Source organism: Gossypium raimondii, chromosome 13, assembly GCF_025698545.1.
Source record: "Gossypium raimondii isolate GPD5lz chromosome 13, ASM2569854v1, whole genome shotgun sequence".
NCBI lineage: Eukaryota > Viridiplantae > Streptophyta > Magnoliopsida > Malvales > Malvaceae > Gossypium > Gossypium raimondii.
The window spans coordinates 47,859,495-47,884,478 of record NC_068577.1 but is presented as its reverse complement, the minus strand read 5'-3'; the positions used below and the strand labels follow the sequence as shown (position 1 = coordinate 47,884,478).

The following is a 24,984-nucleotide window of genomic DNA, read 5'->3' as shown; positions in this document are numbered from 1 at the left end:
ATTAATTAAAATTCATCAAATCAAAATTTAATATAAAATTATTATTAACTTGTATAAGTTAAATATTAAATCTGAACTTACTTATTGGATTTGTGGTCCTAAAACCACTATTTTCAACAACAACTGAAAAATAGGCTATTACACATGGTATGAATAAAAGACTTGGTTGTTGAGATTGAGTTTATTTAAGTAAATTTGAAATGTCTTGATGCTAAATTATGGAAAGTTATATTAGTTGGTTGAAAGAGAGATATATGATATTTTGACATATATATAGGATGTTCACTTTGCAAGCTAATGATCTTGTTTTGGTACTTTGATTATGAATAAGATTATAAGTAACATTGATGTATCAAGTGCTTGGTACTTTATTGACACTTAGTAAGTTGAAGATGTTAGCCAATATTTGCATGGCATTATATGTATGTTAAGGTAATAACATGACTTGATATTGAATGTTTGTAATTGTTGATGTTTGGAGTGAATGGCTTGGATGGTATGACCTGGTTAAAGAAATGATTAAATAAGATATGCTTAAATTGTAAAAATATATTCTTATGTTTTAGGTCATTTATTGAACTTTTCTTATTGATATCTTAGTTAAAGAAATGATGATTGTATGAGTATGTTTAGGCATGAAAAATCTTGGCAGGAATGGTAATAAATGATAGTTGTTTCATGATTGAATTGTGGTGTCAATTGAGGCATATTGGTTAGGCACTTAGGTTGAGTGAATTAAGTTGAATTTGGTATTTTTTTTTTGTCTTGTATCATGTTGTTCAAGGGTCTAATGCATTGGCTTGTGGTTTTAGAGATCTTTGGTCAAATTTGGCTTATTGTTGAAAGTATTTTAGGCACATACGGCTTCTGACACAGTCTGCCACACAGCTGTGTGCTCCTTTATTACATGACATTAGGTTGTTACACAGTTTGAGGACACGGATGTGTGGTTTTGTACCATACGGCTTCAGGCTATCACACTGCCGTGTGACCTTGTTTTACAATGTTTCCATGTTTTTCTTAAATGTTTCAAATTAGTCCTTACTTCGATTTTAATTGTTTAGGACTTTTGTAAACTCAAATTAACCCTGATAATGTATGATTATCTTGGTTTTGATTATTTGTTTGATTAATAAATTATCTTTAATGAAAATTGAATTATGATAGCTCATTTCTGTTTGGTTTTGTTTGATAGCATCTTGTAACCCTAATCCAATAACGGAGATGGGTAAGTGGTATTACACAAGATAATAATCCTTCTTAGTATTTGAATCAAATGCTCACTTTGATTCTTTTACGAGATTACAGACTCGTTTATATTATCTACTGAAGTAAGTTGCCTTTCTCGTAATGTAAACGTTATTATAATGCCACTTATCATTAGTTTGAACTTAGACAATCAATGAGCTAATATTTGATTGTAACAATTTCGTCATGTATGCAAAATAAAAAATATATAAATACAAAAGATATAACGGTGAATTGTGAAATTTATTTATTCATTGTTTAAATACATGGAAAACAATTACATGTTTACTACAATATGGACACCCAACAGAGTTAACTATTAAAGCAAACTATACTTTATTATCTCGTGATTCTTGGGATATTTCATACAACAAATGGGAACTTGTTTGGTCCTATGGTGGTCTGCAACATGATCGATAGTTTTTATGGCTATTTTACAAAGAGTGGATCCTCTCAAACGTGGAAAGATGCAAACGTAGGCAGACAGATGACACTAGTTGTTGCTTTTGTGTATCTGCAGAAGAAAATATTCTTCATATACTTCGCGATTGTCCCAAAGCTCAGGAAGTATGGAAGTAATTCATTCCGAATTTAATTTACTTGATGCGGTCGTTGAAAGCACCAAAAATATCCTATCCCTAATAAATAATGAAAAATAATAGTAAAAGGGAAGTAGGGTCACATCCTTAGGGACTGGATTTGCACAATATATTGTTCTGTGGAATCCCAGGTAGAGTCTTGCCCAAGACAACCTACGTTCCTGAAAAAAATAAAAAATAACAGAATTAAAGGTTTGGATCTGGAAACGAAGAATAAAATAAAAACAGAATTAAGAATATTGAATCGAAAATTTGAGAAATTAAAAATAGAGTTGAGAGAAAGGAAATTCTTATGGGAGATTCCAGCCTCCAGTTGTCTCGTTCCGCCTTGGGTTCAATCCTCGGCTTGAAGATAATCCTTCCCAAACAGTATAAGCCAGTTATAGTGGAAGAGGACGCCTACGACCACCAGCTCCAATGATTTAGACTTACGATGTGGTGGAACCTGACTCTAGCCAACAATCGTTTCTGTGGGATCGTCTTATGCTAGATCAACGTTTCTCAATGGCGAATCCCACTCCATTTTGTCTCTTGGGGTCGCCAACCTCTGACGCAGTAAGCTAACGAACCGACTGTGCAACCTTCCCAAAACATACAAAGCGACCGCCTTTGCATACATTGAAAAGCTTACTTCTTTAGGGACATGGACGGAAGCGTCAGCCCCGTAGTGCAGAGAAACGATGAATACTCAGTGAGGAGTCTAAGTATGGATTCTAGACCTCATGAACTCTTTTGGGGATTTTTGACAACCTTCGGCTAGATGGGTTTAGTGGCTCATGGTTGTGGTAGAAAAGAAAATAAATAAAATAAAAATAAAGATTTTATTGAAAAGAAATATGAGAAGAACAAAAGCCTAGACTTTTGGGGAGAGAGTGTTTACAGGAAAAAGATGGGATCCTTTTTTGAGTCACTTCACCCCCTATTTATAGTGCTAGGGGATATAGTCTAATCCTACTTAAATTCCTAAAAGATAAATACATTTAATTGAAGATAAATAAAGATAAAATAAAATCCTAAAAATAATCCTTAATAATTATCTCAATATTAATTATCCTAATATAATTAAAATAGAGTTTAATAGAATAAAATCTCTTCTTTTTGCATTTCAATCCTTGTGTCCTCCATGCTTGCACTTTTGGCACCAACTTTTCCTTGTGTCGCACATTAGCCCATTTTATCTCTAAATTCACGCTTTTGGCCCTTAATTTTGCTTTTGCCTCAAATTTAGTCCCTATGAGATAAAAGATCATAAATAGCTCAAATTAGCACGATCATACTCAGAATAAATACATAATTAATACATAAAAATACGTTATTTTAGAGTGTTATCATTACTCTAGGTTCTTATCTCTATCACTTTTATCTTGGGTGAATGTCAATCTTTCTAATTGACTGAATTTACAATTCAAATATGGTAATTGGAACATCCTGTTCGGTATACTATGCTGATTTGTATAGAAAAAAAAAGAAATTATTTTGTTTTTGAAATGTTCCTCATAGTTCTGTTATGCTTGTGGGATTATTTTGGAGTTGGTTTGTGAATGTTAAAGCTAATAGGGGAACAAATGGTCAAGGTTAAAAACTGAATTAGACCAAGCACCTGGCAGCCACCAATGGCTAGTTGCGTCAAAATGAACACAAATGGTGCAAGGAAACCTTATACTGGACTTGTCTGCTCAGTTGGGATTGCTAAAGACAGCCATGGCAGATGAATATTTGGTTACAACCGCAATATTAGGAAGTGTAGTGTTAAACAAGCAGAACTTTGGGCAATCTATGATGGACTTAAACTACTTTGGTCTAAAGGGCGGAAACTGGTTGTCTCGGAATGTGATTGCTTAATTGCAGTTCAAGCAATCAATGGTAACTATAAAGGCGTAGTGAATAGGGCGCTAATTTGCAAGATAAAAGAACTTTGCGCTCGAGCATGGGTGGTTCGCATCAAGCATATTTACAAGGAATCTAATGGAGTGGCTAATGCCTTAGCGGGTATGATGTTTGACTATCAATTGGGTCTCCATGAGTTTGCTTCTTCTTTCCAACAAATTGATACTTTTATTCTGAATAATTTGCAAATGATATTGATGTAATTACTGTTATGTAATTTGCTACTCTGATTTTTCTTACCAAATATATATTATTCACATTTTAATGCATTAAATTAATTTAAAATATTGTGCGCAATAAAAAGCACTGTTAATTTTTTAAAATCAATCAAATAAAAAATTGAGTAAATAATCATTTGAATTCTTATCCTTGTTTTAATATGATCATAAAGATCAATAGCTTGCATCAACCATATAATTAGCTTTTTTTTTCGTTGGCAGATTCAGAATCAACATATTATCTACTTCGCTTTCATAATGGACTACCCTATTGTTTTATTGATTGAGGGTTTCAAATAAGAAATGTAATAAAATTACAGCCTCTTTGGTTGAATGGAATGAGCCATTCATTCAGGCCATATTCAGTGGGCCCACTACAATGCAATTTTCGGATCATTGTAATCTGTTATTACAGTCGGGTCTGTTTAGTTCTTTCTTCCTCAAAAACACAGAATGTCATTTCTTGCTCCCAACATTGAATTGTAATTACACGCATTGAGGAATACAGAAAAAAACCATAACCTACTATTACTATCATTTATCACTCTCCCTCACCAAGCACTTCAAGTCATTACACCCCCAGTCATGTTTCCTCATTCCCGTTCGATTTCAGGTATTTTCTCTTCTTCTTCTTCTTCTCCTTCTTCTCATTCTTCTCCTTCTTCTTCTTCTTCTCCTTCTTCTCCTTCTTCTTCTCCTTCTTCTTCTTCTTCTTCTTCTTCTTCTTCTTCTTCTTCTTCTTCTTATATCTTCCATTTTTCTTCTTTATTTTTTCCAATCAGATCTTTGATCTTTAACATTTTTTTTCAAAATGAAGATCTGGGTATCTTTCAATTGTGATTTAGTGTTTTGGTTTTCATTTTCTTTTGCTTTTGGGTATTGTTTATTTAGCCATTTTTATTGTATTTGAATTTGTTTTGAGGAAAAATGTAGTTTTGAGTAACTGTTTAAGCTTGAAAATATCTACTTGTTTATGTAGATCTTTTCTTCTTTTTTATACTTTAGTTTTAGTAAAAAAAAAGGAATTTACTGGGTTCTATTTGGTTATTTTGTGACAACTTTTTTAACTATTTGATTATTTCCACCATTTTGGGCCCTGGGTATCATTATTTTTTTTAATGTTAATTGTATAGTGGGATCCATATATATTCAACTTCTATAGCAAGCCAACAGAGATTGTTGCTAATTTTCCTTTGAATTGCTTGACTTCAATCCCATTATTTTACTTTATCAATTGAGTTAAAACTCTTTTCTGTGAATTGGGGATTCAAAAATGGCTCTAGGAAAGTTCGTGGGTTGCTTAGAGGGGGACGGTGAAAAAAAAAGAAGGGAGAAAGAGGAAAAAACTTAGGAAAATTTCTTATTTCTACTCATTTTCTTTGTTGTTCGAATTGAGAAGGAAGAATGGAGCTGCTGCATGTTAAATTTTGAGCTCATTTAGGAGCTGGTTTCTTAATAGATTCGGTAAAAATCTTGAATCTTTCATTAATCCTAGATGTCTTGTGGAAATGGAGAGTTTGGAGAAAGGAAAAGTCCCTCTCCCAACCGTGTATTAAGATGTTTATATGTGTAAAATAGCCATGCAATGCTTTAATTTGAAACCATTATGTGGTAAACGTGTTTCCTCTTGAAATAATGGAATGGTTTGTGTGTTTTAGCTAAAGGAGTGGTTAAAGGTGACAGCAAGAAGGGGAAAGATATCACTCAAGGGTAGGCTTAGTTGTTGTACTGTAAGTTTTAAGAGGATGTATGCCTAAACATTCATGCTTATTTAATGGTTAGTGTTGCAGGTATTACATTGCCTTTAAGATTAATTTAAATCAAGTTTTGGTAGTTAAAGAACAGTGAAATGACTGTCATTTGTACTGCCGATTGAAAAGGAAAAATTGAGATTTAATTGCCTTATGTTGTTGTTGCATGTTGTTGCTTAAATTGAAGAGAAAACTTTTTTTTTTGTTTAATTCCATGCCATTGTTGTGATTATTGTTCAAATGAAAGGGAAATTTACTAATTTAATACCATATTTGAACTACTGTAGGAAACTGATTTGGGAAGTTGTAGTAAGCTCTTTAAATTCCTTTTAAGCTTGCTAAGTGACTAAATTGGCATGTATGGTTCGGCAGCTTTCGTATGGTTAAAAATTTGGTCATAAACTTAATTGTTATATGTTGCTTAAGTGAGGTGAGCTCTTTAAAGGAAATTTGTTTAAATTGTCATATTGAATTAATGGTTATACTAGTAAGTTTTTTTTTTTTTGAGAATTTTTGTGATTAGAAATTGTTAATTAATAGTGAGTTACAACTGGTAAGGTCCTTAAACCTTTAGCTTTCGGTTTTGTGCAAAATTTTATTAATTAACAGTATAGAAATTCTATAAAGTAGCAAACCAAGCCTTAACTTCATAATTTATTTATGTTCTTAAATTTGGACATACTCTTGTCATTCGATTGAGTTTAATTATTCTAATCATTTGAAGTTTTAATGTTGTCCAATGTTGGACTTTTCCATGTCATTTAGTTAGACTTAATTGTTTGTATTATTGGTAGTTTAATGATGTCCAAAGCTAGACATTTTTAGGATTATTCGGTTGAATTTAAATATTCAAATCATCTGAGGTTTTAATGTTGTCTAATGCTAAACATTTCCATGTTATTTGGTTGAGTCAAATACTTTAATCATTTTTTTGTTGTGTTGCTGTCCAAATTATATATATACTATGTTGGTGATGTTGCATGTTGAATTTTATGGTTTTTGGGACATGAAGGATGTTGTTCGAATTTGAACAAAATTTTTGAGTAATTTATCGTATTGAATCTCATGATTTTTCCTTGTATATGCCGTTTAAACAGCTTGGTAAAGAGAAGTTTTCCAGCATTTTTATTGTCCAAACTTAAGACACATTAAATATGTTGATTCCGATTAAATGCTTGCTTTGATTTGAAGTTATACTATCAAATTTTGGACAAATTAAAGGTGGTTTGCAAGAAAGTTTTTGAGAATTTCTTTTGTGTTTCATAATTACATGAACGGATATAATTTTTTGTTGTGTCATAATCAATATGCATTTTCAGTCATAAAGCATATGAGCGACATCTTAATTAAATAACATATTCCCTATATCAACAATAACTATATAGTAAAAAAAACTAGATCTTGGTTGGTTCTATGTTTTTCCTTAAACTATTTTGGTCCACTTTTAGATTGCATACTTCAAGTTGCCAAGTCAATGAAATCCTATACTTCTTGCTTAATGTAAATTCTAAAACCAAAAACTTTATCTATGATTATTTAGATGTTCATTATTATTTTTTTGTTCAAGACATTATTTTCTAAACAAAGAGCCGGTTTTGTTGATTGAAATTTGATAAAGAAATGAATTTCAAGTTTTTTATTTGCAAAGATAGTTGTAATTTCTATTTTGTGCTTTGTAAAGATTCTTAATATGTATTGTTCATTTTTCTTTGGCAATGTGTTATTGCTTCCTCTTCTTTTTTGGCTTGCTTGAATGCTTCCTTCACCCATAGCTGAGCCTCTTGTATTCATTGAATCACTGTACGTTCTTTGGCAATTAAATTCTTTAATTTTGTTTTACTATTATTGAGATTAGTATTGAAGAAATGTGATCCTTTTAGTATTATTTGAAGATATGTAACACTTTAATATCTTGCAGTAATGGCTCGTCTGCCTTTAATAGTACAAAGCGAGAGGCGTAAAAGAACTAGTCTTGCATTGACAGTATGGTTGTAAATGTGTACAGTTGCAAGTTGGTTCTTAGTTACATTGGGTTTCGTCCATAGCCTACATACTTATAGACCAAGGATTAGATCGTATATTTTAGATTTTTATGCAAAACGAGATTATGTGAAAAAACTTGTATATGCTAGTGACGATACTTGTATTGAACAAGTTAGGATGAATAGAATTACTTTTTTTAAACTATGTGAGATGTTACAAATTTTAGGATGATTGAAGTCATCAAGGAACATGTTTGTTGATGAGCAAGCAACAATGTTTTTACATACCATTTCTAATCACCTTAAAAACCAAGCTATCAAGCATCACTTTAATAGGTCCGAGGAAACTATTAGCAGATCATTTCACAATGTTTTAAATGCTCTCATACACTTACAAGATGTGTTATTTAAAAAGGCAGAGCCAATTACAGCTAATTCTACAGACATAAGGTAAAAATGGTTCAAGGTATTGGAGTGAGTTCCATATATAACTCATACATAATTTAGTTAATTTAGATTTAAATATAGTAACCTAACCTGAGATTTTATACATGTGGTGTAGAATTGCTTAGGTTCTTTAGATGAAACCCACATCAAGATTAAGGTTCCAACAGTTGATAAACCTAGATATCGAATGCGAAAATGTGACATAGCAACAAATATGTTAGGTTTTTGTACACCTGATATGCATTTTGTTTATGTTCTTCCTGGTTGGGAAGGTTTTGTTGCTGATGGATGGGATATTCGAGATGTCATTAGTAGGAGACATGAACTAAAAGGTAAAGTGCATAATTGGAGGAATTTGAATTAATTTTTAAGACCATACTTTTGGGGAAAATTAACCATGATAAATAGTTTTTTTTGCAAGTTGTTATTATCTAGTTGGTGCTAGTTACACAAATTGTGAGGGATTTATTACGCCTTTTAGAGAAAAAAGATATCATTTGAATGAGTGGCGTCAGGGTTACCAGCCAAATATTCCAGAAGAATTTTTCAATATGAAACATGCTTCAGCGTGCAATGTTATTAAAAGATGCTTTAGGTTATTAAAACTTAGATAGGAAATACTTATGAGTCCATCATTCTATCCTGTGAGGGTGCACAATAGAATCATTATTGCATGTTGTTTGCTCCATAATTTTATTTGAACCTATATGAGTCTTGATCCTATTGAAGCAGAGTTGGAAGAAGGATTACCTAGTAATGTGATAGATGAAAATGAACCAAATATCGTAAACATTCATCCATCAGATACATGGGCTACTTGGAGGATGGAACCAACCAATCAAATGTTCTATGAATGGCAAACATCTAGAAATTAGTTAGGTTTATTAAAACATAGTAGAAGGTTAATTTGTTTATGTTATTTCATGTATCTAGTTTACGAAACTTTGGTGTTGTTTGAATTGTCATTATGTATTGTACTGGACTTGTTGAATTACAACTTCAATTTATTTTCTTTTGATTCGCTATGTGTTATAATTTTATAAACTGTCAATATTCTAATTCATAATATTGAACCTAATTTTAATTTGTGTTTTTTTGTTAAGATAGTTATGTCAGGCTTTTAATAATCAAGTGTTTCTTCCCAAAATTCTCAAGGAACCAAAAGAAAATGGGTTCCAGAAGAAGATGTTGCATTGGTTGATTGTACAGTCAACTTGTACAATGTTGGAACCTGTAATATAGATACAAGATTCAAGGTCAGTTATTTAAATGAGCTGAAAAGAATGTTAGAAAAATTTTTACCTCATTCTATGCTGAAGGCTAAACCTAATCTTGAATCGAGGATTAAGACATTGAAAAGGGATTGGGCAATCATTTACGACATGCTCAGTGGAAAAGACAACAGTGATTTTGGTTGGGACGAGCATAGGCAGATGGTTGTTACTAAAGATGCTGTGTGGAACTCATATATAAGTGTAAGAATTATTTCATTTCTTTATTATCTTATTTTGATCAAACTTATATCTAATATAGATTCATTTTTTTTATAGAGTCATAAAGCAGTCGGTCAATTTAGACATCACAGTTTCTCTTACTATGACCAACTTACTTCCATCTATGCAAAAGATCGAGCCATTAAGAAATATGCTCAAACAACTACAAATATTGTTAAAGAAATAGATGTTGAGGATGTAGCTACTGCAAATAATCTTGAAGAAGGAAACACTTACCATGAATGCGAAAATGATGTCTCCTTGGATGAGATGGATATCTAGGCTACACAATCGCAACCGACAAAGACAAATCAATATGGTTCCACATTTTCAAAGAAGAAAACAAAATTTAATGGAAGTGAAAAAATTTCTACTTTAATTACTGATGTTACCAAATTATTGGGGGAAAGCATAAAGACTATTGGCCTTGAATTAAAACTATATACGGCCTTATGTGAAGTAGAAAGATTAACTGAGGATGAGCGCTATCGTGCATTGAGCTCATTTTCTTTAGTCTACATTCTTTTGTGCGATTAGAATGGGTGAGAAGATTTCTTTCTGACCATTAAAAATTATAGTTGTGTTGGTGATGTTGTAATAGGCCCAATTTTCCCGAGCCTAAACGAAAACCAAAAAAAAAAATAACAATTGTTCCAGTCCATTTACAGCAAATTTAAACCCAAAATTACAATGACCCAAATGGCCCAACAAGAATTAAAAGCCTAGGTGGCCCAGTGGCCCACAACCTAAACATTTTCAGCAAAAAGAAGAGGCAGAGACCCTAAGACTAGCACCGCACGTACCACAGCCTCTCCGCGTACGACCTGACACGCCTGCCGTCATCGCACACGTCTCTCCATGCCTCTGACACCTGCAAAACGAGCAACACGCAACAGAAAGAAAAAGCCAAATAGCAAAACAAAAAAAAAAATAGGCGCTAAGAGTTGTCTAAATCGGTTATAAAAGCCCGAATCTCACCCTTGTATTTTTTTACGAACACACAATAAAAAATCCAAAAAAAGAAACATAATTGAAGTTAAAAAGTGTTTGCTCTCTTTTCTTTTCTCGGTTTTTTTCATTTTTTGTTTATTCTGTTTATTCTTTTTTTATAAACCTATTTTAATGAAAGAAACATAGAGTAAAGAAAAAAACTTACCTGTTGTTCGTTTTCTACCTTCGGGAGCCGAAAGGTCCCTTTGATTTATCTCAAATTTTGGTGGGTTTTTAGGCATTTCAACCTCAAATCGGGGTTCTACTCGAAAATAAAACAAAAAAGGTGTTTTTTAACTTTTCGACCACCGTGCACGGTGGCACAATCGCCGGTGACCGTGAATAAAACTTGACCAGGGCTTGAGGGTCTGCGAGAAAAAAAGAAAGCAGTTTTTTTTTTTTTGGTTAACATTTGAAATGATTTTTTTTTAAATTTAAATTTTATAAGCCCTGTAAAACAGCGTCGTTTTAGGTCTGATTTCAATAGCCTAAAACGGCGTTGTTTCGCCCTTAACCCGCACACCAACCCGACCCTCTCCAAAGGATCCGTGTGTTTTTAACTTTTGGGATATTTACGACCATGGCCCTTCCGCATTTTTTATTTGTTTTGATTTAATCCTTTTATGTACTCTTTTTTATTTTAAATCAAACCACAAAATTTGTTTAGTTTTTCAAATAAGTCCTTGGTTCGCTGATCCCTTGTGGAAGGGACGCGTGTCCAGTGATTGGATTTATTGCCCATTCGGCCCTCGTATTTTTGCGCGCGTTTCATTTAGGCCCTGATCTTTTTTCTTTCCTTTTAAATTTTGCCCTTTAATTTTATTTTAATTTCAATTTGGTCCTGGGTCCATTTAACTTCAATTTTTTTTATTTTTTTTACAAACTGTTTTGTTTGTTATTTTTATTATTTTTTATTTGTTTAGTCCTTTTTAATCAAATACCTTATTTATTTTATTTACTTAATATTCCCTTATTTCATTTTCACATTTATTTTTTTATTATTTCCTTTTATTTTATTTTTTATTTTACTTTTCTACTCTCAATGTATATTTCAATTATTATCATTATTGTGGATGTTACTTATATTATTATTATTATTATTATTATTATTATTATTATTATTATTATTATTATTATTATTATTATTATCATCATTTGCATCATCATTCTTGTCTTTATTTATGTTTGTTAACATTATGATTCGTTAATGCCAATGCCATGTGTTAATTTTTTATTATGCAATATTATGTCATTGTTACTTCGAATGTATGTTGCACTATCATTATTAGCCACGTATGACTCCTTTTTACGTATTAAACAATTTCTTTTCAAACATAATCAATTAAACGTATATCTTTTTAAATATTTCATTTCTTTTTTTAACCCAAATTTGTAAAAAGGGAAATCTTGAAAACATAAGCAATATTTCGTGTTTTGGAATTCGAAAATTCGTTCCCTAACTTAGGGGTTTCGATTTTCTCGATAAATCTAAATATACGAACCCCTTTTTTAAACATAAGTTTTTTTAACAATCTCGGGAATAAATAAAAGATCGTGTTCTAACTTACGGAATATGATTCCTTTTCTAAAACCGAGATAATCGAATACCTTCCAAATAAATAAATTTTTCGGCATTCATTCTCGTATCGGGGTTTAAGACATTGTGACCTAACTTACGGGACATAATTCTCTTTATCGGGGTTTAAGACATTGTGACCTTTCTGAAATTTTCTTATATTTTAACAAAGGATCGTATTTTAAATCTCTTCAAAGCTTTCAATTTTTGACACTAAGATACTAATTAATCAACTAGGTACCAATTTTGGGCGTTACGAGGGTGTTAATCCTTCCTCGTACGTAACCGACTCCCGAACTTATTTTTCTAAAATTCGTGGACCAAAATCGTTGTTTTAATAAATCAAGTGGCTTATTAAAAATAATAACTTTTCGAGGTGACCCGATCACACCTTATCAAAAAAGATTGGTGACGACTCCAGTATTCGCTTTCATTTTCAAAATTAAAGTCGACCACTTTTTTACAAAAAAAATGGTTTCGACAGTTTGGCGACTCCACTGGGGACTAACATAAGAGAGTCAGGCCACGAGTTGATTAGTTCTTGTCTTCTTGTCGAAAATTGATAATTTAGGTTAAATATACGATCCTTTAATTGCATTTCATGTTATGGTCTACATCATTTTAATATGTTTGCTTTATTGGTTTAAGCCTTTTGATATATTTCGCATATTGCATTACATGACCGCTCGATTATACCTTTTAATTGGGAGTGAGAAACTACTCTTTCGTGAGGTTTTCACCTCCGCATGGGATAGTGAATCGCATTTGAGATACATCCGTACCTATGTCTTCGTGATATTTTCATCTCCGTGCAGCCATAGGGAAATGTATTCCCTTGAACTGAACTCGGTCCATATGAGCCTATTATAGGTTAGAATCGAGGAATCTACCAGTTCGGGTACCTTTACTTTAGAACCGAACCACATATAGTGAGCCCTAAGAGCCTACCCTAGGTAGAACCACGCCAAACCCCTAGTGGTCATCCAAATAGGTGCTCTTTTTGTTATTTATGTTTTATACTGACATGTTTTCTTTTGTTTTGATTATGATTGCATTGCATTTTCATCATAGAAAAGAGGTGTTGATTCACGTTCAGTTGCTAAATAGAGAGCTTGTCATGGAAAATGGATTTCTTGATAAAGTGGAAGACAATGCGGTCGTCTGAATATGGTTCGAGAAAATGTAACGAGGGAAGGGTGATATTTTGATGAATGAGTACACGACTTTGCTTCATTGCCCGAGGATTCAAGCTGACAAAGATTATTCGAGAGCCGCTAACGAAGCTAACGAGCATCACGAGGATGAGTGAACAATGGGTCGTAGCTTGGATCAAGCAAAAAAAGGAGATAGATGAGGCACCCCTTTGAAGAGTTCGCGAGATTCGATCTTAATATATGGATATGAGGAAAATGATCGATGTATTCACTTTGAGTATTAGGGCAAGGCTGTATATGTATGTATCCGCTTTATGTAAAGAAACTTGTTTTCTAGTAAAGTTGTTCTAATGGAATTAAACTAGAATCAATGCCTTTTTGCATGCATCTTTTCCATTCATTAACATTACATTTCATTGCATACAATAATTTTCCTAAAATCCAAAAGTGTGTTGAGTTCAGAACTCTAGTACAGAGCCTGATGGATGATAAAGAATTGGAATTCTTTGAAGATATCGATGGTTCGGAAGGGAAAGATGGTTGTGCCTTTGAAGAATGAACAAAAAAAAAAACAAAACAAAAAACCTATCAGGAATTTGTTCCTACATCCCTAGAGGCGTTCTGAACAACTGGACTGTCGAGGAGATTCTTGTAGTTTTTAGGACCATTTCAAAGTAATATTCAGAAGACTCTTATTGCTTTAAGCCTGGGAGCAATAGAAATCCTTTTGTGAAAAAGGCATATGTCCATTATTTTTTTATTTCAACGAAATGCATCTTTATGTCTCGTTTTGGCAACATTCTTTTGTTCCTTCCATTTCATTCATACTCATACCACACAGATAATAATCCTTTGATTTATTGGTTCTTTGAATCTTCCTTCGTCCCTATAACAGGTCTCCAGATATCAATGATATGAGCGACACTGCTATTCACTCAAAACCTTCTTTTGAGAAAAATAGGTGTCTAGAGAAACCTCAGGACTTTGAAGATGACCGAGAATATAGCTTGTCTCCTGATTTGTTAAAGATGGTAGAACAAGATGAGAAACAGATCCTACCTTACAAATAATTAATGGAATCCATGGCTCTTTTCTATGTAGGGCATGGATGTCATTGGGTCGATCTCGCCAAAAGCTTCTGGCGGTCATCGATTCATATTTGTGGTCGTCGATTACTTTACTAAGTCGGTAGAAGCTGCTATATATGCCAATTTCACAAAGTCAATAGTCAACAAATTCTTGAAAAAAGGAATGATATGTCGGTATGGAATGCCAGAAAGGATCATATCGGACAATATGCTAAATTTGAACAACAGCTTGATACTAGAAGTTTGCAGTCTGTTTAAGATTAACACCATATCGCCCCAAAGTGAACGATGCAGTGGAGGCAAAAAAAAGGACCTCTACCGGGGCAATGCCTTTCTCTTTGGCCTATCGTGGTTTTACCCATTGAAGTCGAGATTCTTTCTCTCCGAGTTTTTTGGATCCAATCCCGATTAAAGAGAAAGGTTCAAAATTATCTATCATGGTCAAATATACCAAAAATAAATTATGCGAGCTCACCAAAAAAGGTTTGCCCCAGAGAATTCCATAGAGGGACCTAGTATCGAAGAAGATCCTTCTCATACAAAAGGACTTCAGAAGAAAGTGGATGCCAAACTGGGAAGGACCTTATATGGAAGGCCTTATTTAGAAAAGCGTCGATTTTGACCAAGATGGATGGTAAGAACCTGCCTAATACTGTGAATTCTGATTCAAGCAAGAAATACTTCACTTTTAAAAAAGAAAAGAAAAGAAAAAAAAAGAAAAAAAGAAAAGGAAAGGAAAAAGGAGAGGCCAAGGTGAAAACCCACGAAAGACACCTTAAGACCAAAGGGGTTTTAAATTGAAAACCTAGGAATGGGCAATTCAAATTTTTGATCAAAGGTGGGGCATGTGGTAGTCTTGTCCTCTCCGAATTAATAAGAAGGAGGGATGCTACATCTTGGGGCATCAACAAAGTCTTCTAGGACTCCTAAACACGTATTAAGTTCAAAGGGTCCTTGAGAAGTTTTGTGCAGAGAAGCTCATGCTACAATATCTGAGGCACCTATTTTTATTCATTTCGTATCTTAGCAAAATTTACTTTCTTAATTAATTTATTCATTTCGAGCTTTGCTCTCAATAAAATTTCATCTTGTCCATTGTGATAATCTTTTTCAAAATTTTTACATTGAAATAACGATTAATGGACTGATAATATTCAAGCAAAAGGAATTCTGCATATTACTCCGAAAGCTTCTAAATAATGTGAAGACCTAAAACACGACTATTATTTAGAACTAACCAAAGGGTTGGAAACATTTAAGAAAAAATAGTCTAAATTATGGTTATTTCTTTGGGTTTTCTGTCAAAGATACCAACTGAACAAGAAGGCAAGGTAACACATCAGTGATAAAACCTTGATGAACAACGAGCAATGACAACCCAAACATTAAAAAGGGATCATTCTTATGACATTTTGCATTCATGCAAATATCATTCATACACATCTAATTAGGAGCATTTGCTTCATTTTGATCATGACATCCTAATCACTTGGCATAAATAGGCCCATGAAATGGATTCTACATGTCATGTTCCCCAGAGAACAGATCAGTAAAACCACAAATCTTATACCCTTGAAGTTACAGTGGGATGGATTGAAGTCATCATGGCGAATCTTATCTCCTTGAAGTTGTAGTGGAGTAGATTGAAGCCACTAGTCGTATCTCCCTGAAGTTGCAGTGGAACAGGTTGAAGTTACTACTCTTAGCTCCCCGAAGTTGCAGTGGAGCAGACTGAAGATAGCGAATATTATTTCCCTGAAGTTGTAGTGGAACGGATTAAAGCTAAATAACAGATCTTATCTATCTGAAGTTGCAGTGGAGCAGATCATAGCAAACGTTATCTCCTTGAAGTTACAGTGGAGCAGGTTGAAGTTGTAAGCCTTATCTCCTTGAAGTTGTAGTGGAGCCAGTTGTAGTTACAAGTCTTATTTCCCTGAAGTTGCAGTGGAGGAGACTGAAGATAGTGAATCTTATTTCCCTGAAATTGCAGTGAAACAAATTGAAGCTATAAATTGCAGATCTTATCTTTCTGAAGTTGCAGTAGAGCAGATCATATCAAACCTTATCTCCCTGAATTTGTAGTGGAGCGGGTTGAAGTTACAAGTCTTATTTCTCTGAAGTTGCAGTGGAACAGACTGAAGATAGTGAATCTTATTCCCCTGAAGTTGCAGTGAAACAAATTGAAGCTATAAATTGCAGATCTTATCTCTCTGAAGTTGCAGTAGAGCAGATCATATCAAACCTTATCTCCCTGAAGTTACAGTGGAGCAGACTGAAGATAGCGAATCTTATTTCCCTGAAGTTGCAGTGGAACAGATTGAAGCTATAAATTACAGATCTTATCTCTCTGAAGTTGCAGTAAAGCAGATCATATCAAACCTTATCTCCCTGAAGTTGTAATGGAGCAGGTTGAATATACCAATCTTATATCCCTGGAGTTGCAGTGGAGCAGATTAAAGCTACTAATTCTAGCTCCTTAAAGTTGTAGTGGAGCGGATTAAAACAATGAATCCTATACCTCTAAGGTTGCAGTAGGTCGGATTAAATCTACCATAGCAAGTCTTATCTTCCTGAATTTACAGTGGAGCAGACTAAAACGACAAGTCTCATCTCCCTGAAGTGGCAATGGGTTAGAATGAGGCTACTTGAAGAAGATGAGCACCAAGAAGTCAAGATTCGATGAGACCGGGTAAAATTGGTCCTTCTTAAAGTCTTTGCTCCATTTCCGTTACACGACAACGAGCAAAAAGGGGCAGCTGTAATAGGCCCAATTTGCCTGGGCCCAGACGAAAACCAAACAAAAATAAATAACAATTGTTCCAGTCCATTTTCAGCAAAAAGAAGAGGCAGAAACCCTAGGACTAGCACTGAATGTGCCGCAGCCTCTCTGCGTACGATCTGACACACCTGTCGTCGCCATACATGCCTCCTCCATGCCTCTGACACTTGCAAAACGAGCAACACGCAACAGAAAGAAAAAGCCAAATAGCAAAACAACAAAAAAAATAGACACTAAGAGTTGTCTAAATCGGCTATAAAAGCTCGAATCTCACCCTTGTATTTTTTTACGAACACACAATAAAAAATCCCAAAAAAGAAATAGAATTGAAGTTAAAAAATGTTTGCTCTCTTTTCTTTTCTCTGTTTTTTTCGTTTTCTGTTTATTCTGTTTATTCTTTTTTTACAAATCTATTTTAATAAAAGAAACATAGAGTAAAAGAAAAAACTTACCTGCTGTTCGTTTTCTGCCTTCGGGAGCCGAAAGGTCCCTTTGATTTATCTCGAATTTTGGTGGGTTTTTAGGCATTTCAACCTCAAATCGGGGTTCTACTCTAAAATAGAACAAAAAAGGGGTTTTTTTGAACTTTTCGCCACCAGTGCCTGCAAGACTTGTCGTGATAATGACGGCCATCACGGTGGTCCGTGACGAACTTGACCGGGCTTGAAATGCTGCAGAGAAAAAAGAGAAAGGGTTTCGTTTTTTTTGGTTATGGGGCTGAAATGATTTTTTTTTTAAAATGTAACTTTTATAAGCCCTGTAAAACGGCGTCATTTTAGGTCTGATTTCAATAGCCTAAAATGGCGTCGTTTCGCCCTTGACCCGCGCTCCGACTCAACCCGCTCTAGAGGATCCGTGTGTTTTCAACTTTTGCAATATTTACGACCCTGGCCCTTTTGCATTTTCGATTTGTTTTAATTTAGCCCTTTTGTATACTCTTTTTTATTTTAAATCAAACCACAGAATTTGTTTAGTTTTTCAAATAAGTCCCTGGTTCGCTAATCCCCTGGGGAAGGGACGCGTGTCCAGGGATTGGATTTATTGCCCATTCGGCCCTCTTATCTTTGCGCGTTTCATTTAGGCCCTAATCTTTTTTCTTTCGTTTTAAATTTTGCCCTTTAATTTTATTTTTATTTTAATTTCAATTCGATCCTGGGTCCATTTAACTTCAATTTTTATTTTTATTTTTTTTACAAACTGTTTTGTTTGTTATTTTTATTATTTTTTATTTGTTTAGTCCTTTTTAATCAAATGCCTTATTTATTTATTTTATTTAATTAATATTTCCTTATTTCATTTTCACATTTATTTATTATTTTCTTTTATTGTATTTTTATTTTACTTTTACTACTCTCAATGTATATTTCAATTATTATCATTATTGTGGATGTTACTTATATTATTATTATTATTGTTGTTGTTGTTGTTGTTGTTGTTGTTGTTGTTGTTCCTATATTATCATTTGCATCATTATTCTTGTCTTTATTTATATTTTTAACATTATGATTCGTTAATGCCAATGCCATGTGCTAATTTTTTATTATGCAATATTATGCCATTATTACTTCGAATGTATGTTGCACTATCATTATTAGCCACGTATGACTCCTTTTTACGTATTAAACAGTTTCTTTTCAAACATAATCAATTAAACGTATATCTTTTTAAATATTTCATTTCTTTTTTTAACCCAAATTTGTAAAAAAGGAAAATCTTGAAAACATAAGCAATATTTCGTGTTTTGGAATTCGAAAAGTCGTTCCCTAACTTACGGGGTTTCGATTTTCTCGATAAATCTAAATATACGAACCCCTTTTTTAAACATAAGTTTTTTTAACAATCTCGGGAATAAATAAAAGATCGTGTTTTAACTTACGGAATATGATTCCTTTTCTAAAATCGAGATAATTGAATACCTTCCAAATAAATAAATTTTTCGGCATTCATTCTCGTATCGGGGTTTAAGACATTGTGACCTAACTTATGGGACATAATTCTCTTTCTCGATTAACGTGAAATATGCCCCTTTTTCGAAAATTTTTTATATTTTAACAAAGGATCGTATTTTAAATCTCTTCAAAGCTTTCAATTTTTGACTCTAAGATACTAATTAATCAACTAGGTATCAACTTTGGGCATTACGAGGGTGCTAATCCTTCCTCGTGCGTAACCGACTCCCGAACCTGTTTTTCTAAAATTCGTGGACCAAAATCGTTGTTTTAATAAATCAAGTGGTTTATTAAAAATAACCACTTTTCGAGGTGACTCGATCACACCTTATCAAAAAAGATTGGTGGCGACTCCCGTGTTCGTTTTCGTTTTCAAAATTAAAGTCGACCACTTTTTTACAAAAAAAATGGTTTCGACAGTGATGTTTAGGTAACTTTTTGCATATGTAATATTTAGATGGTATAATGACATAATAGAATGCTACAGATTGTTGTAACTTTTTGATGTTGTAAAATTTAACATATAGATTATGGCATATAAGCTAATGACATCATGTAACTTTTTGTTAATGTATGAACATTATGTTTGGGTGTAAAATATAATTCTCAAGCTATTTATTTTGTTTTTTTAGTTTAGAAGATAATTAAATCATTTGTTTCATTAATGATATTTTAGCACATTAAATATGTATTGCGGTTTAAAAATAATAAATTAGGTTATATATTATTTTTATAATATCATATATTATGAGTTTTATTAATTCATATCTTAATAATAATTATATTAAGAACGGTATTAAATTATATATTATTTAATTTAATTTAATTTGATAATAATTATATTAAAATATTATTAAATAATTAAAATTTATTTTTATTAAAACATATTTAATAAAAATAATCATCTACCTAAAAAAATTCTGCTAAGGGTACTTTGGTCATTTAAGTCTTTTTCATTATGCTATTACAACATTTATTCCATTCAACTAAACACAAGAATATACTATTACAGCTATATTCCATCCAATTGAACCAAACAACTGAATTACTGATCATAGCTCTATTTCATTACAATTATATTCCATTACAACGCTATTTCATTCATCCTAATCAAATGTGTTGTTTGTTTTTATACCCGCACGGATTTAATTATATGTATTAAATAAAAAATAATTTTATTTTATAATTTAATATTTGTGCCTTTTATTTTAGAAATAATATTTGTAAAATAAATCTCAATTATTTGTGCATTGATTTTTTTAAAATGATATAAAAATTTTATTATTTCAAAATGTCTGATTTAATGAAATTTAGTTGAATATTGATATAAATAAATAAATTTTATTAGAATATATGTTAAATATTTACAGGTTAAAATGGAAGTTTTGAAAATATTTTATTTCATATTTAGAATTTAATAAAATATTAACCAATTAAATATGAGATGAAATACTATTTGCAAGTTTTATATTTATTTAATAGAGTAATTAATATTAAATTTATTTAAATAAAAAGTTGGTGGAATATTTCAAAACTGTTTTTAAATATATGTATTACAATATTGATTTTGATTTGATAATTTAAAATGTAAATATTTAAATTAAATATGAATTATTGAACCGTGTAAAATAAATTGTAAAAATTTTAATTAATGTTATTTTGTTGTAAAATGGTAGATGAGAGTATATATAGTAATGAAAAAGTAAAATGTAATATTCTCTCAAATAATGTTTGTGAATAAAGGAAATAAGGAAGGTACGGATTCAATTACCGCTCTACATTAATTTTTACTCTCACAGATTAAGTTTTAGTTTGATTAATATGAGTATTATTATTAATATCGAGATAAGTGCGTTGAAATATGTATTTAAATATTAGAGATAACCAAGCAAATTAAAATTTTCAATACTAATTTAACACCAACTATAATTACTTTAACAACAATATTTGGCAAATAATTAACCTCTCTCAAACGTATTCACTTTTAAAAGTATTTTTATTTTTGAACATTATTACTTTTCCTTAAATTAATCATACTTCTTATAAATGATATCTTTCAATTTTATACTTCTTATAATTCAACTTACCTATATAAAAGTGTTTTTTTTTCCAATTTAGTTGTCAAACTCCCCTTTTCCAATTGTATTATTTTCTATACTGTTCCTTATAATTGAAATTATATTTATTTCCATATAAGTATACCTTCTTTTTCTCATTAAAATAATTTAAACACAATTAACTTTTTACATAATCTCAATTATTTAATTTTGAAAATTAAAATCCCTTGTTTGATTCAATTATTACTACATTAAAGATAGCCATTTTCATGTAATTTAAGAATAGCTACATCCTCTAAAAAGTATAGTTAATATTTATAATTAGACCTCTTCATAAGTTAGGTTATTTATTCATGTCTGAGGTTCAACTCAAAATTTAGCAGGATTTAGATAAAAATATTAGGCTTAAAAATGGGTTTGAACAATAAAATTAAGCCCATTCAAAATATAAGTTCAGGTCAGGCTTGAACATTCAAGGCTCGAATTGGCCCAACCCATTTTTAAGTTTGTAATATTTTATATTATTAAATATTGTATAATTTATAACACATAAAAAATTAAATTTATAGTAATATATAATCCTAATATAATATAAACATAAAAACATATTAAGATAACTAAATATACTTTTTTGCATTAAATATTACTTCAAGATTCTCTACCATTCTTTGTAATTTTTTGCAAACTACAAAATTTTTTTACAATAAGCTAAGAACAATAGATTATTTTATGAACTTAAACACATCCATACCAACTAATTAAAGACAACAAAACATAATAAATACATGTAACATTAAGACACTAAAAAATAAATTAAGTATTTACAGTTGAGGGAAATTGTTTATTCACTTATATGAATAAGTTTAGGTATTACTATTTTTAAATAATAAACAGTAAACTTTAATTTCATTACAATTGAAAGTACCAAATACATAAAACCCTACTTAACACAACAACATAGCACACTCGTACGGAGATTTAATTGCTATGATCAAAACTATGTAATTGGTTTAATTATAATTAAATAAAATCCATACCATCCATACTCAGTTAAAATATTAATGCCATTTTCTAAAACAATTTTTATTTTATATATATTTTAAGTTGTTTAGTTTATTTTTACTATGTTTACTTCTTTTTTTGTCATTTTGGTTTTTTAAGGATGATTCAAGTTCCATTCATATTTTGCATATTTTTTATATAAATATCATGGTCATCAATAAAAGAAATGTGAAGAACATTGCCTTTTCTTCTCCTTTACCTTTATTCAACATAGTATCAGAGTCTATCTCATACGAGTTTAGATTTTTTATCTTTACACTTGCCTGTTAATTTTTTTATCTTCCATTTATCTACTTCTTCTTTAAAACCCGATCAACACTTATCTAATGGCAACTAACAACACTCAGGCTATCCTCCCAAATACTTACGAGCCAAATAACCCTTTAACCTTGACATACCTCAATATAATATTTTCAAAACAAAAAATAAAGTCAAAAAAGTCCTAAAAATATGCAATTGCCAACAATTGCATATTTATAGCAAAACTTTGGCTATACATTAGAAAATATTTTTAGTTGAAATGAACTTTTTTTTTGAAGGTTAGTTTTTTCCTTATCTATAATTTTTTTATTTTAAAAATCTGTTTTTTTAAAACCAAAAATTAACAAATAGAATCAAAGGTTTTTTGAATATATTAATAAATTGTTTTGATTTTGGACGTTGGGTTTATATATATATATAAGATTTTCACGATAAAAAACCATAAAAATCAAAAGTTATTTTGATCCTAATGTATTAATATTGATTTTATGGTTAAATATAAGTTTTCACCTTTCATCACATCTTTTAATTTTTAAATTAATAATATTAAATATCAGCTTATACATTAATCTTCTATATAACTGCTACGTGACTTATAGTTAAGGATTCTCAAATTAAATATCAATACATTTACATGGTTGTATTTGAAAATATATTTCCACAAATCAACTAACTTTAAAGATCAATTTTGAATTAAAATATTTTATTATTAATATCAATTTTAAATATTATAACTTGGAAATAAGTTGTATAAAAAAACTTGGAAATCAGTACCTCCTTTGGGTAAATTGACTTATCATTATTAACATGTGTTATGAGATTTTTTTAATAAAATAATTATATATAGATTTCTAAGCTTAAACTCAATAAATTAGCAAAGCTATATTAGATGGTAGAAATTTTACATTGAACATTTATTTAAATAGTCATAATATATCGCTCTTAGCACCTTTTGGTAAGACTATTCGCCTCTCATAAAAAAGGTCAGAAATCTATTTTTAGGTGCGAACACAGCCTCAAGGTTATAAGGTACTCACTTGAGCATAACAACCTTGTACTGATTGAATGAATAAAAGAATGAACCTCACAATATATGTCCTTCATGCATTGAATGAGGATAAACTTTCTTCATAGTAAATTGCCAAATCACACTAATGAACAAAGGGCCTCTCCTATAAAAAATACCTTGATCAAAAATAAAGAAGGGACCAACTCTTGGTACCAATAAAGTCACTCTGAGCACTCAATAGTCAATCTGTCCTTTTGTCTTCGTTCCGCATCTCGACTTCTTTAAGTAAATCGGCCTCCATAGCACCACCTTGTTCCTCCTTGTATTCCTCCCTTATTGTCTATTGTATCAACACCAGTTAACTTAACTTTTCAATTTTACCCCCAAACCGTGCTATTTAGGGTTTATGTTTGTATAGTTAGAATATATTACGTAACATTTAGCACAATAATAGATTTGCACTAACAATGATGATTGCGATTTATCCTTCATTTGATCTTTCCTAGAGTTTGAATTTGCAAGAGGCATCTACCAAGTTTGATTAATCCTGATTTTGATCAAACACAAATGAAATTTAGATTAACCAAAATTTTTATTTTTCAAATTGAAATTCCATTTGTGATGCACCGATAAACATGTTAGTCACAAGTACGTCTAAAAACAAATGTGTGCCCCCACGGAAGACAACAAAATTTGGCTTACCAAACTATAGAAAACCACTCACTTAAAGATTTTTATTGTTCATAGGAACAACTCCAAGGATTAAAAAGGTTGGATAATGAGGTTAGGTTACATAATTTAGCAAAGAGATTAGCCATAAGAGTTATGGTTCCACCATCCATAACCAATTGGGTGAACCAAATGCATACCAGCCCTATTCAACAGTTTCTTATATCTAAATATTAAACTTCATATTCCTCCAACCACAACTTATTTATTAATGTCAAACCATACAAACTAAAAATAATTAGTGTTATGAACGATTAGGTTCAACGATCACATACATAGAATCATTAACTTGGACATATGCTTTTGGAGTCCAAACTCATATGCAACAATCTTGAGAAATGTATATATTACATATTTGAATAACTATAGTAAGCATCAACCGTTTCAAAACATGATCTGACTAATAATCAAAATATATCCGAATAAGGTTCATACATGATGAGACTTAAACATAGTAAAATGGGTAAACTACACCATTAGCCACTAAACTATGAGTAAGCCTTTGTTTTGATCACTAAACTATTAAAAAAAATTCATTTAAATCATTAGATTGTTAGCATTAATACATGCACCAATCAAAAACTATCCTTCCCTTTCTCTTCTACATTTTAGTTTTCTTTTTATAAAACAATTTTGGACATTACAAATTTGTGAACCAAAATTCAAATAATTTTTTTTCGATCTTCGACACTCATCATCATATCG

The 24,984-nt window shown here is 31.4% G+C and overlaps 1 long non-coding RNA gene across 2 annotated transcripts; it reads left to right on the top strand.

Annotated features, from left to right (window-relative positions):
* Positions 1-4,215: 4,215 nt before the first annotated feature.
* On the top strand, positions 4,216-10,197 carry LOC105784439 (uncharacterized). Of its 2 annotated transcripts, none has more exons than XR_008192493.1 (3): positions 4,216-4,565; positions 9,240-9,607; positions 9,683-10,197. It is a non-coding gene; the product is annotated as an uncharacterized LOC105784439 (long non-coding RNA). The 2 variants fall into 2 exon arrangements; XR_008192492.1 differs by having other exon boundaries at positions 4,217-4,565; positions 9,236-9,607.
* Positions 10,198-24,984: the final 14,787 nt, after the last annotated feature.